This window comes from Mastigoproctus giganteus, chromosome 13 (assembly GCF_048544385.1).
Source record: "Mastigoproctus giganteus isolate SK-2022 chromosome 13, ASM4854438v1, whole genome shotgun sequence".
NCBI lineage: Eukaryota > Metazoa > Arthropoda > Arachnida > Uropygi > Thelyphonidae > Mastigoproctus > Mastigoproctus giganteus.
In genome coordinates, this window is record NC_143587.1 from 96626894 (window position 1) to 96639367 (window position 12474).

Here is a 12474-nt window from a genome sequence, read left to right on the forward strand (position 1 = left end):
TTTGTTTTTTTTTCCTGGCACTGAGCGATGAAGAGTACTGAAGCCTCTAACAGCTACAAGTTGATATGTAATAGTACCACAGAAAAGGTTAACTTGTCAAAGCTAAATATGAGAAATCGCTGCCGACCGGGCTAGCCGGGTGGGTAAAGTGCCTGCCTGGCAACCCATAGATCGCGGGTTCGAATCCCGCCTCGGGCTTGGATATCACGATGGTGCCACACTATCTGGTTGGATCTCACGGCCACGATACACGAAGGAAGCAGGAAAAAATTGGTTCCTTCGTGTACATCATACGATAAAAAAAAAAAGTGAGAACTCGCTGGCTAAGAGAGCGACGACGGGAACAGGGAATTTTCACGTATGTGAGTAAATTAGTTAAGAACGAGTGAGATTGGACCCATGTGTAAAAATTGTAGAAAAGTCTTAAAATACCCAGCTGATGTTGATGAATTGAACAGGTACTTCGCATTGATCTTTACACCCGAAACATACTTCAAGGTGAGAAGAGGCTGTGCTAGTGAGACTGAGAAGTATGAAATTAGTGATACTGAAATTATACATTACTGTTTATTAGAAAGGCTACTTGAGCTGAAGGTGAATAAAGCTCGTGTAGTTGAAGACATATCCAGTAATTTTGAAAAAAGCAGTGGAAGGGTACATAGAAACATTAAGACTAATGATTAGGGCATCACGGGAATTCCTCTGTACTGGACGTTTCTCCAATCCTCCACTATTGAGTGTTGGTGTTTCTGAACACACTGTAACCACATCTTATTGCTTTTTTTTTTTTCCTGGCAGTAGTGAAACCCGGCTTGGTCGTCGGCCGTGATATCTTCATCCGACCATTTGCAAAATGCCATTGATTATCATGTTTTACTAGGCTGTTATTTGAGCCGTTAGAGTCTTTCTGTTACCGACTACTATGCCACATTCAAATTTACATCTTTCTTCTGTCCATTCTCCCACTGAATTGCACACTGAAATAAACAGCGTATAATGAGAGCTGTCGCTCCAAAAATTTTTTTCCTCCAAAAGTCTTCCTTCAAGCATTTCTCTATTATATCCATTTCCTCACTAACTTTAGTGAGGAAAGATGATGGGCAAACAGTTTGTCTGTAGTGTTGACGCAACGCTTTGCATATATAAGCGTTTTATGTAGCATGAGCACTACCAATTGCTTCTGCACATTGCCAACCTCTTGAGTGACTCTCCAAAAACTTTTGGGATGATTCCTTCAAGATACGCTGTTTCCATGATTGATGTTCAAATCTGGCGTAAGCAGCTACCTTCTTCTTGCATTTCAGTATTACATATGAAGATTTTAAGAATGTTGCAAAGCTTCGAAATTCGTCCTATTTCTATATAATGCCTTATTTCATCCGGCTATGTTCCAATTCCTGGGTATGTTTCTGTATGGCATGTCAATTATAAATAATACATTTACCTTATTGTAATTTAATTTATACGAAGTGAATTTGAAGTTTCAGGCCTCCCTACCATAGAATTCATTATTGAAAATAAGATAAACACGATAATATTAAATTGAAAAGACATTTATATGCATGTAACTCAAATAAAATAATCATAATTAAGATATTACTCAACTCCAGTGGCACTCAAACTCTGGTTCCCTGGATCCAGGGAAATCCACTGACGGTAGACTTTCTACTCATTATGTGCACCACAAATGAGTTATAAACAAAAACGATACTAGCTCAGCTATCACACTTAACTCTGAGAAGTAAGTTACTGGAGACTTGCCCTCTAGCATTTCTGGAAGCCATATAAGCGAATATGTATCGAGCAGACAGCATACACAGATAGATTTTAAATTTTACTTTTTAAATCTGCGTAGTATGAAAAAAGAGCAAATTTTGATGGTTAACAATATTATTATATTTTTAGTTTCGAAAGAGTCTACCAAAATCAATAATTTCACAAGAGACGTACATAATGGACCTTCTTGAAAGGATCTGGGAAGCAAATCGACCCGGATATGATTAAAATACACGATAATTATTCAGCGATTATGTACAGAGCAGACTGCATTGGAACTTGATGGATTAAAATAATTACTTTTTTTTATAATATGTTAACTGTTCCCTGATAAGCTTTCTCATTCATACCCATGATTTCCATAGACCATTTCACTTTTAACAAAAAGATTTAAAAAATTGACAAGAAAACCAAATATTCACATTTGGTTTCGATACCACGTCAATAAACAGTCTTCACGCATTGAATTCATTCATCCAAGTAATGCATTTAAAAAAAATTGTTACTACATTCGTGGTTAAAACACTCAGCGGCGGTCTTCAGAAACTCTCAAGTCGGCCCAAAACGATCTTAGCGGTTATTACTGTGCAGGTTTGGGCAATAGCCTTTATGGAATACATCATATTATGGTGGAATGTCACTATGAGTTGCCTCAGAATTGCACTAAGGCAATTTAACACTTTAAATGAAAAACACTACTTTAAATTGAGAAGAATGTTACTACTTTTTTTTTAAATATATGCCACTATCCATTTAAAATAAATAATACATACTTTAAATATACAGCAACGTACTCCTCCATTTGGAACAATACGTTTCACTTGAAGTGCGTAGTGCCACACCGAGGCAACTCCTAATGAATTTCCTCCAAAATATCAGTTGGATGTATTTCGTAGAGAACCTAATTTGCCATAGACACTTAAAAACTGAGACTATTTCCCCTACACTGTACAATAATGTTCTAGAACTCTCATAGCATGAGGCTTTTGCTCTAAATTTACTCGAGTTTTTTTACAATGGTTTATTTTATTCTGGTTATTATCATAAACATACTTTCTCATCCGGATCTTTCGAACGATAGCAACATACAGTGCATGATATTTCTAAATGAAAACCCGGATAAGATAGAGGACAAACATACATAGAAGAGTACAGCTTTAACAATATACAGTATAACATTTATAAAAGCATTTAATGTAACAGATTTCATAAATCTATTTTTTATGCGATGCACACTATTTGCAGTCTTCGCAATTATAAGAGTGGTTACGATGGCTATTCCTCCTCCACTATGTGGAAAAGGCTATGGTTCGAATCTCCTCGAGTCGATAGGAATTTCTCGAGCTTTTTTTCACACGTAATCGCATTAGTCGACATCAAGCCAAGGGTTTCTTAAAAGGAGAAAACAAAGAAGACCACTCAATGCAAGCAATGCAATTTAGGTCCGTGAGACTGTCGCAGACATTCTCGTATATATGCCAGACAAGCTGAGCTTGCTACCTGGGACTAAAACGCTGATGGAACTGATATTCGGGTGACACTCAAGTGAAGCGGACCTAATTTAGGAGAAGTCCGGACGCCCTGTGACAGCCAAATCCTCTGCTTGCACCTTCATGATGGTGTGACTGTTACTAATCCTGGGTATAACCCCCATGCACAAGCACACTGTGGGTGACCACCCATGTGTGAATCAACGTAAGCAGGGGTCGAGGTGTGACGCCAACACCACACGAGGAATGCCACCCCTCTGTGTTATAAGCCAATACTAGGTGATAGATGACTCTCATCAACCGGTGCAATACCACCACTTTGCTTATTGGAGGCTTGAAGTGGTTGAAACCCATGTACAATCTCCAGAGCAAAGTTCCGGTCAACCTTCCCCCACCTCTTCCAACATGCAGTATGGTTGATGTCCTTCGAGGTTATGATGAACACCATGGCGAGATCCAAACTGCCTTGCATTTCGAGGGTGCAGCTCTAAAACAGTATTCGCAGGCCGGCCTCTAGTTAACACACCGGACCTATTGGTAATTCTCTAGGAAGCTTCCGGATCAGCTAGTATATAATCTTGCTGCCTCTACTCTGCCAGAGAGTGACTGGAGGGAGTCCGAGTAGTGTGTATGCGGGGGGCATTGTCGAGGCCACGTTATGTTAAGGATCTGGGTATATTCTAACCATGTGTTCGCCATATCCAAAAATTTCATTACGTCATACAGCATGTCCCCCCCACTTTTTCTTACTACTGAATACACCATGAATTGTCAAATTAATAGAGCAAACTTATCTGTGAAAAGATCTGAACCTCCTAAACACTTCCTAGTTCATTCCACAAACATACGTGGTCTCAGTTCTAATCTCAATTACGTCCATTTCCACTTACAGTCTGCCAAACCCCATGTACTTTTTCTGACATAATTTTAGTTATCGGTTGATTCAATCACTGCTCATCTCAGTTACCCAAATTATTAGCTGTATGATTCCTTTCGCCTCAAAGGTGTACTTGTGCATATGTCCGTTCGGATATTCCCTGTCAGAGACTTGGTAATTTGGAATCTACTCTGGCTTAAAATCTCTCTACCTCATTCTGTCAAATTCATCTGTTGTCTCTATCGTTCTCCCAACTCCACTAATCACTTGAACTTTTTGACTTCCTCTCTTTGCAACTTGACTTTCTCCAATCCAACTTTCCCAACAGTGAGGGAATTTTCCTTGGTGATTTTAAATGTTCACAACTCCAGCTGGCTTCCGTTTTCTTGTCACACAGACCCAGCTGGTCGTGATGGGGAGGCTTTTGCAATTACTATGGACCTTGCACAGATTTTTCATTTACCTTCCAGAATATCGGACAATCCTAATCATACAGCCAACACGCTTGATCTTTTTCTCACAAACAACCCTTCTAAATACACAGTCAAAGTGAATGGTCCATTAGGCACCTCAGATCAAATTGGTATGCGTGTTTGTTTGTTTGGGAATTGTTTTGGCGCATCGGCGTCTATGGCCATAGTGCGCCAAAAAATTGGTGATCTGAGGTGAAATTGGTGACCTCAGATCCAATGGAGCCTTCAGCTCATGGCTATTCCCAACCTCGTGTTGTTTGGCATTACAAGAATGCAAAATGGGATGACCTGCGAGATTTCTTTTCTTCTTTTCCTTCGTCAGATTACTGTTTCAAAACTCCTGATGTCAACATTTGCTCAGATCGTGTCAGAGAAATTATTCTTGCAGGAATGGAATCCTCTGTTCCACACTCCACCTTAAAATCTCGTCCTTTATCTAAACCTTGATTTTCCAGTAAATTTGCTAAGGATTTTCAAGAAAAGAATGTCGCATATCGTAATTGGCTTGTTTCCAGTTCTTCAGTTTCATCAGTACAAACTGGATTTTGAACAGGCTAAGAGTAGAAAACTTGCTTCTTGCCCTAATAACAGCCGAGCATTCTGGTCTCTTGCCAAAGCTATTGGCCGCAACTTTTGCCCATCTCTGCTCCCATTTCTAACAAAACCAAATGGTTCTATTGTCACTTCAACCAAGAATAAAGCTTACCTGCTAGCATCCCATTTTACTTCCAACTCATGTATTAAGGATCTTAGTAAAACACCTTCCACCATTCCCAGCACGCTCCATTCAGTGCCTCCTGTGATCTTCCGTCAAAATAATGTCAGAAGGATTTTGACTAATCTTGATGCTAAGAAAGCTCCAGGTCCTAATGGTATTCTCAAAACCTACGCTCCTGAACTCCTGTTCTTTGCCGCCTTTTTTTCACTTTCTTATTCCAAAGGTGTTTTTCCTTCTGCTTGGAAATTTGCTGATATCCAGCCTGATGGATATCAAAACTCTCAAAAAAGGGTGACGAATCCCTCCCATCGCAATTACTTCTACTCTCTCTAAAGTAATGGAGACATCAATTAACCGGCAACTCTTAAACTATCTAGAAACCTTCCGTCTGATCAACGATCGCCAGTATGGATTCCGCAAGTGTCGATACACTGGTGATATTTTGGCTTATGTTACCCATTTATGGGCAAATTCAAAAGAAAAGTTCGGTGAAACTCAAGCAGTTGCTTTTCACATCTCATAGGCTTTTGATCGTGTTTGGCACAAAGGTCTTCTAAACAAGCTTCCAGCTTATGGTTTGCCAACTGTTTTTTGTAATTGGTTATCCAGTTCTCTCCGACTGAGGATGATGGTAGACGGCTCTCTATCTTCTAACTTCTCCACTAATGCTGGTGGAGAAGTTAGAAGATAAAAAAAAAAAATTTTTTAATTATCATCTAAAAAAAAAAAAAAAAATTTTGGTTTTCTCTTTCCCCCAGGGTTCAGTTCTTTCTCCTACTCTTTTACTAGTATTAGTCACATGGTGCAAGGAAGCCTATGGCTTACATTGCACCAGCCAAAAAAAATAATAATAAATAATAATAATAATAAAATAACAAAAAATACATAAAATAATAAAAACAAATTAATAATAAGAAAATTAAAAAATAATAATAATAATAAAAATTAAAAAGAGAAAAGGAAATGGACAACCTATGCATTTCCTTCCTCCCTTAGGTAATTTTCCAGCTGACCTTCGAATTTCCCCAGACTGTCAGCCTTTACCACCCAGTAATTTATAACTCTCTGGCTAAAATAAAACTTCCTGCAATCCAGTCTAAACAACTACCCCCGTAATTTGAAATTATGGCCCCTAGTTCTAGAATCATTTATAACCGTGAAAATTTCGTCCTTATTCATTTTTCTTATGCCTCTCAGAGGCTTAAACACCTCAATCAAGTCTCTTCTTAAGGTGGCTAATTTCCAAGCTCCGCAACCCACACGTTCGAAGTCTTTCCTCATATGGACGCCCTTTTTGCCGATCTCACCAGGCGAGTTACCCGTCTTTGGACCCGTTCAAGGAGAACAATGTCTTTTTTTAGGTGCGTTCTCCCAACACAGTATTCCAAGTGTGGTCTAAATATAGCCTTATATAATGGGATTATGACGTCCTTATCTCTACTAGCGATTGTTCGATAAATCATCGATAGGACACCATGGGCCCTCCTTGTAACCAGACTACATATTAATGACCTTTTTCCATTGACCGGAAATCCTATCCATAGTTTTGCTGATGATAGCACATGGCATTCCACTTTGAGAACTTTCACCCTCCTAAATCTGCTTCAACCTCTCGAATATCCGCTACCAATTCCTTAAAATGCCGATCTCCAGTGGCGCAAAGACAACTTATTTGATTTCAATCCTTCTAAAACTCAGTCTTGTCTTATATCTCGCACAAAGGGTTCTTCTGCTCATCTTTGGTGACACTCCGATTTCTAGGCAAAGTGATATCGGTTTTGGGGATTACCCTGACTTCTAATCTCTCTTGGCACAAGCACATTACAAATATTGCTTCTTCTGCATCTAAAAAAAAATTGGTTTTCTCTTTCGCTCTCGGCATTACTTTTCTTCCAAACAGCTGTTCACTCTGTACAAATCGCAAATCCGCCCTACCATGGAATATTGTTCCCACATGTGGGGTGGCGGCCCCAAAACCTCTCTATCAGGCTTCTAGATTCCATTCAGAAGAGGGCAATTAGGTTAATTAATGACTCAAATTTAAGTCTCTCCACTCTCTGTCTCATAGACGTACTGTTTCTGCTGCATGCCTTTTCTACAGATCCACGGGCACTGTTCTTCTGAATTGGCTTCTATAATTCCCGCTCTCCCTTTCAAAACAGTCCGAACACGTGCCGCTACCAGCCAACATCCATTTACTGTCCAACTTCAAACTTACAGAACCAACTTTTCATCTTCCTCATTATTCATTCAACTGCAGTTTTCTGGAACAACCTTCCTTCATACGTATTTCCTGAAAATTACAGTCTATAGAAGTTCAAGTCTAATGTCAACAAATATCTTCTACCTCCAACCCATAAAAAAAAAAAAAGGTATAAACTGCAGGATCTCCATTCTCAAACTCCATTATCAATCCACTGCAGGATGGAAGCCTCCTCAACAATTCATGCTGAAACCCATGCGCGGTACTAAGTACTATAGGTTCTAATACCTCTTGTATTTGGGATTGTCATAAAAAAAAAAAAAAAAAAGCCATTTACGAATCCCAGAAAAAATACTTCCAGAAGAAATACCCAGTAAACAAAATCACTCAAGAATAACTCTTCCGAAGAAATAAGTGAAAACTATAATTATAATAAATAAACAAATTTGAATCTTTTTTACGGTACTTTATGTTTGCGTTAGAATATTTTACATTTATATCCTGTACAATTATTAAACTTCAAAAAGGTTATAAAATTATGGACAAACGTATTTAATGTGCGAAATGGCTGTATCCAAAAAAATAATGATATTAATGTAACACATATTTATCAGAGGATAAACGAATATTAAACGCATGAAAGCTATAGATTTATTAGAGTATGTTGCCATTGCGAAGTCAACATATGTCGTACGTTGTATGTTGTACAAGAACAATGGAAAGAGATTTTTTTTTTTCCCTTTCAAAATTATGTTTGTGTGATGCATTTTTCATGACGTTGAAAAAATTCATCATATTCACATTAAATTCACAGGCAAATTTACACTCACGGTAAATTTACAAATAATTCACATTAACAGCGAATTCACAGTAAATTTTTTGTATGCTCGCTGTTACGCAGAGTGTAACACTGTTACAGTAAGCATACAAAAAGAATAAATAAATAACCTGACGACGTAAGAATACGCGAACATAAACTACACTAGCAGTTAGGCTAGATAAAATAATTTTTTGGCTTAAAATATAAAATACGATGGATTGTCATGTATGACACATAGGCGCATTAAACTATGATAGATGGCGACATAAAATTGCTTTACGAAGCTAAAGAGAAAGCTAGTTTTAGTCCTAAGGCTAAACACATTGAAAACAATTTTATTGTACACTCTTACGAGAATACTATATAAGATAGTATACGGTTAACAGTATTTCATGTGATATGAATGATATAATCTATAAAGTTTTGAAATCCTACCTCTTAATGCAATTTTCTAAATAATTTAAGCACTGTATGTTAGTAAGTTAACACTTATGAACGAAGAAGCACATAAATAATGTTGCGTGTATAGTATTGCCCTCTAAGTTCTCTTAAACAATTAAAAATGCAAATTCATTATATTAATATTATTAAAGATTTTATTTTATGTAATAATTTGTTGCATTCGGTTCGGAGTTGTTCACCTCCGTAAATTTGCATTAAAAAAAAACAAAAAAAAACAGGAAACTAAACGACTGGAAAATCAACAAATTTTTTTTTAGGTGTCCGTAAATAGATTTCTAAAAAAATTCCCGATTTAAGGAATATATTAATCTCACATATGAATATTTTCATTTTGGGTAATTTTTCAAAGAATTGGAATCGTCCTTTGAGAAAAAATACAAACCAAAAAGAAATAAAATTATAATTGTGCACACTTCAACATATTGAAGTGCACAACAGTCCTTAAAAATCACTAAACAAATACATGACCGAGTCCCATTGCCACTATTTTGCCGTTACTTCCAGTGGTGTGACTGGAGTCACATGACTATTTTAGGTGGTGCAAACTGCTTAAAGTCATGAGTACGACTAAATAAAAACGCGACTTACGTATATATATATATATATATATATATATTTTTTTTTTTTTCTTAATTTAGTATTTTCTGCCAACTTTTGAAACACTATTCAGTTTCGTTTCCCACGTGGTGAAAACGATACAGTTCCTGTATTTATATAAAAAAAAAAAAAAAAAACACTGCTTAAAAATAACCACAGATGCATTCTGTGGTTGCACCATCTTGTGATATAGTTGCCTTTTGTTCTTGTGTTTCATAATTTTCTGTATTTTGTTTCATCTAGTTGAATACTTAGCAATAATCTTAATAATTATATGTATTGTACGAAAGTTTACGTGCATAGGCTAAAAGAAGACCCTTGAGGGGTAGCACAATGGTTACAATCGCTGTCCTTTTACACCATATAAAAAAGGACTGCGTTCGAATCCCGTCAGGAAGGAACAATGTTTCTGGCCAATTTTTGCACCTTGACTGAGTTAGTCGATTTTCGGTGAGCGTAGCAATTTCTCTCAAATTCTTTTTATTCAGCGAAACAATAAAACTGGCCATATTATATATACACAATTTAGATAAAATACACTGAAGTCTTCTCTGGTGCAAAAGCAAAGCAGACAACAGCTACAACAAGAATCGTGTGGCAAGTAGTTACATTTCTAAACCTGGAAATCCACGGAACCCACATCACTCCAGTCAACAAGCACAACGATCTCATCATCACCTACGGGTCAGAAATCTGGGCGTCGGCAGCGAAAATCACGCTAAAAACCATTGCATCTGATGAGTACTGGCTTCTTCGGTGGGTCCTCTTCAAGCATAAACTGCCACCACTCATACATACTTCAGATATCACCCAACTTCTAAATTACAGAAAGTCTCCAAACGGATATTTGCCCTCCGCTTGCTTGTGTCAATTAAAATGATAGCAGGTGAAGTCAATACGCCAAATTTTTGGCAGATCTGCAATTGGAGGATCTCCGCGAAACCCTTAAGAGCCCTCCCCTCTCTGCAGTCTGTGGCGTGACGGCTCAGAATAAGGGATAGATTCCTGCCCATGGAGATGCTCCACAACGTCCAGGAGATGGACTACAAAAATTACATAGAGGACAAATCGTACAGAAGACGCATCATCAGGGACCAGCTTTCGTCTTCAACCGAGTGACTGCCATCGTCTTTTCATCGCTTTTCATTTGTCTTCATTTCACATGCTAATATTAATTTTATATGTAAAATATGTAATTATACGTTTTATGTCCTAATATATGTTTTATGTAATTTTTCTTGTATTAGTTATTTCATGTTAAACCCCTAGCATTGTCGCTGTTGTGGGTATTATTGCATCAGGCAATCATGTAACCAATCACTGCCTGCAATAAAGATATTTATTTTTAGCGATGCTTTTAACTCTTCGAGATTGTCTAACTAATTGCAATCTCTTGCGTTGGACCTTTGTCTTAAAGTCCAGGTATGTACTATACATAGGTAGGTTGACTTTGTCTGCACGGTAGCACAGTGGTTATAACTGCCGTCCTTCCACACGGGTGTGGGGGGGGGAACCCGAGTGCGAATCCTGTCAATGACATGAGGAACTGTCATACGATTTTTTTTTTTTTTTTGTTTGTTTTTTCTCCACTCAGTGGCTGAGTTATTCGGTCTGAGGTACGAACAGCAAGGATTTTCGACCAGAGAACATATGCAATTTATGAACATATTACAGAATGGCAGATAAGTTCACGCTCGAGAGACCCTAATATGCCACTGCCAGTACCTTGATTTTTAACCTGTTATAGCGAAAAGTTTGAAATATTTTTTAAATAGCTGTTGACGTTTTTTGACAGATATCTTTTTGATACACATTAGTACATGTCTCCCCAACAGAGTGGAAAATTTAATTCTAATTAATAAAATCTATCTCGAATTCCTTTGATTCCCGTCAATATATCTTTCTATATCATGATAAGCGTAATGTTAATTTAATGGAAGCTACCTCAAGTGGTTAACATTGCCTTTTCCGTTAATACTAAATATTTCTACTACATAGTTGTACTAAATATTTCCTAGTCAAATTTACTTCCTCTTGGTGTTTCCTTATAATTGCCGCAGTTGGAGGGGGGGGGGAATATAGTCGTAGAAGAAAATGTTTGGATGATGAAAAGAAACCAAAAATTGCATAGACAATATGTAGATAATTCCAGTAAAAATATTCAGATATGAAATATCATTCGTTCTTTTCTAGTCAGAACAGCAAGCCGAGACTACTGTTAAATAAGAAATTATCACCAAGCCTCTATAAGATGAGCGGCCCATAATCACCGTTTCTGTTCGCTGCGATTTTCGCTTCGCTCTTTGACTCCCTGCCAGGTTTTGCTGCATAGAATAAGCGGCGACTTCATTAGATACACCTATCCTCTTCATGAAATGGAGCAATCCGTCAGTAACAGTATCATGTGTTCGTACCATGTATATAAAGCTGGTAGATAGGTACTTAGACTCTTGTGGGTAGCACAGTTGGTATAATCACCGTTTTCTTCATCCCGACTGAAAAAGAGCTGAGTTCGTCAATAACGCAAAAAAATTTTATGAGCCTTTTTCATAACGTGGCTGAGTTACTTGGTCTGAGGCTAGGGTAGCATGATTTTTTTTTTCTCCGGAAACTCAAACTTTTCGATCAGCAAAATAGACTACAGAACACACGCAATTTCCAGACATTATATACGGCGCAATATAGCCTAAGTTGCTGATAAATCTAACACCCTACAACCAACCAACCAACCAACAGCCAACCAGATACTTAGCGATACTGTATGTCCGCAGTTCAGTGCCAGAGAGGACAATAAGAAAGAAAGATTTAAGTAAATTGGAACTCTGCATGATAGCCGTAGCCGCATGGACCCATAGAAGTATCTCGGAAACTACAATGCTACTGGAGTTTTCACGTATAACTGTGTCCCAAGTGTATCAAGATTGATCAAATAATCAAATAACATCCAGACAACAACAATCCTTTGGTCGAAAACGGCTCGCTGATGAGAAAAGACAACAGCGGCCCATAAGACTTGTGCAATGCCAGTGTAACGTTGAATCAATTTGGTGTGTTATAT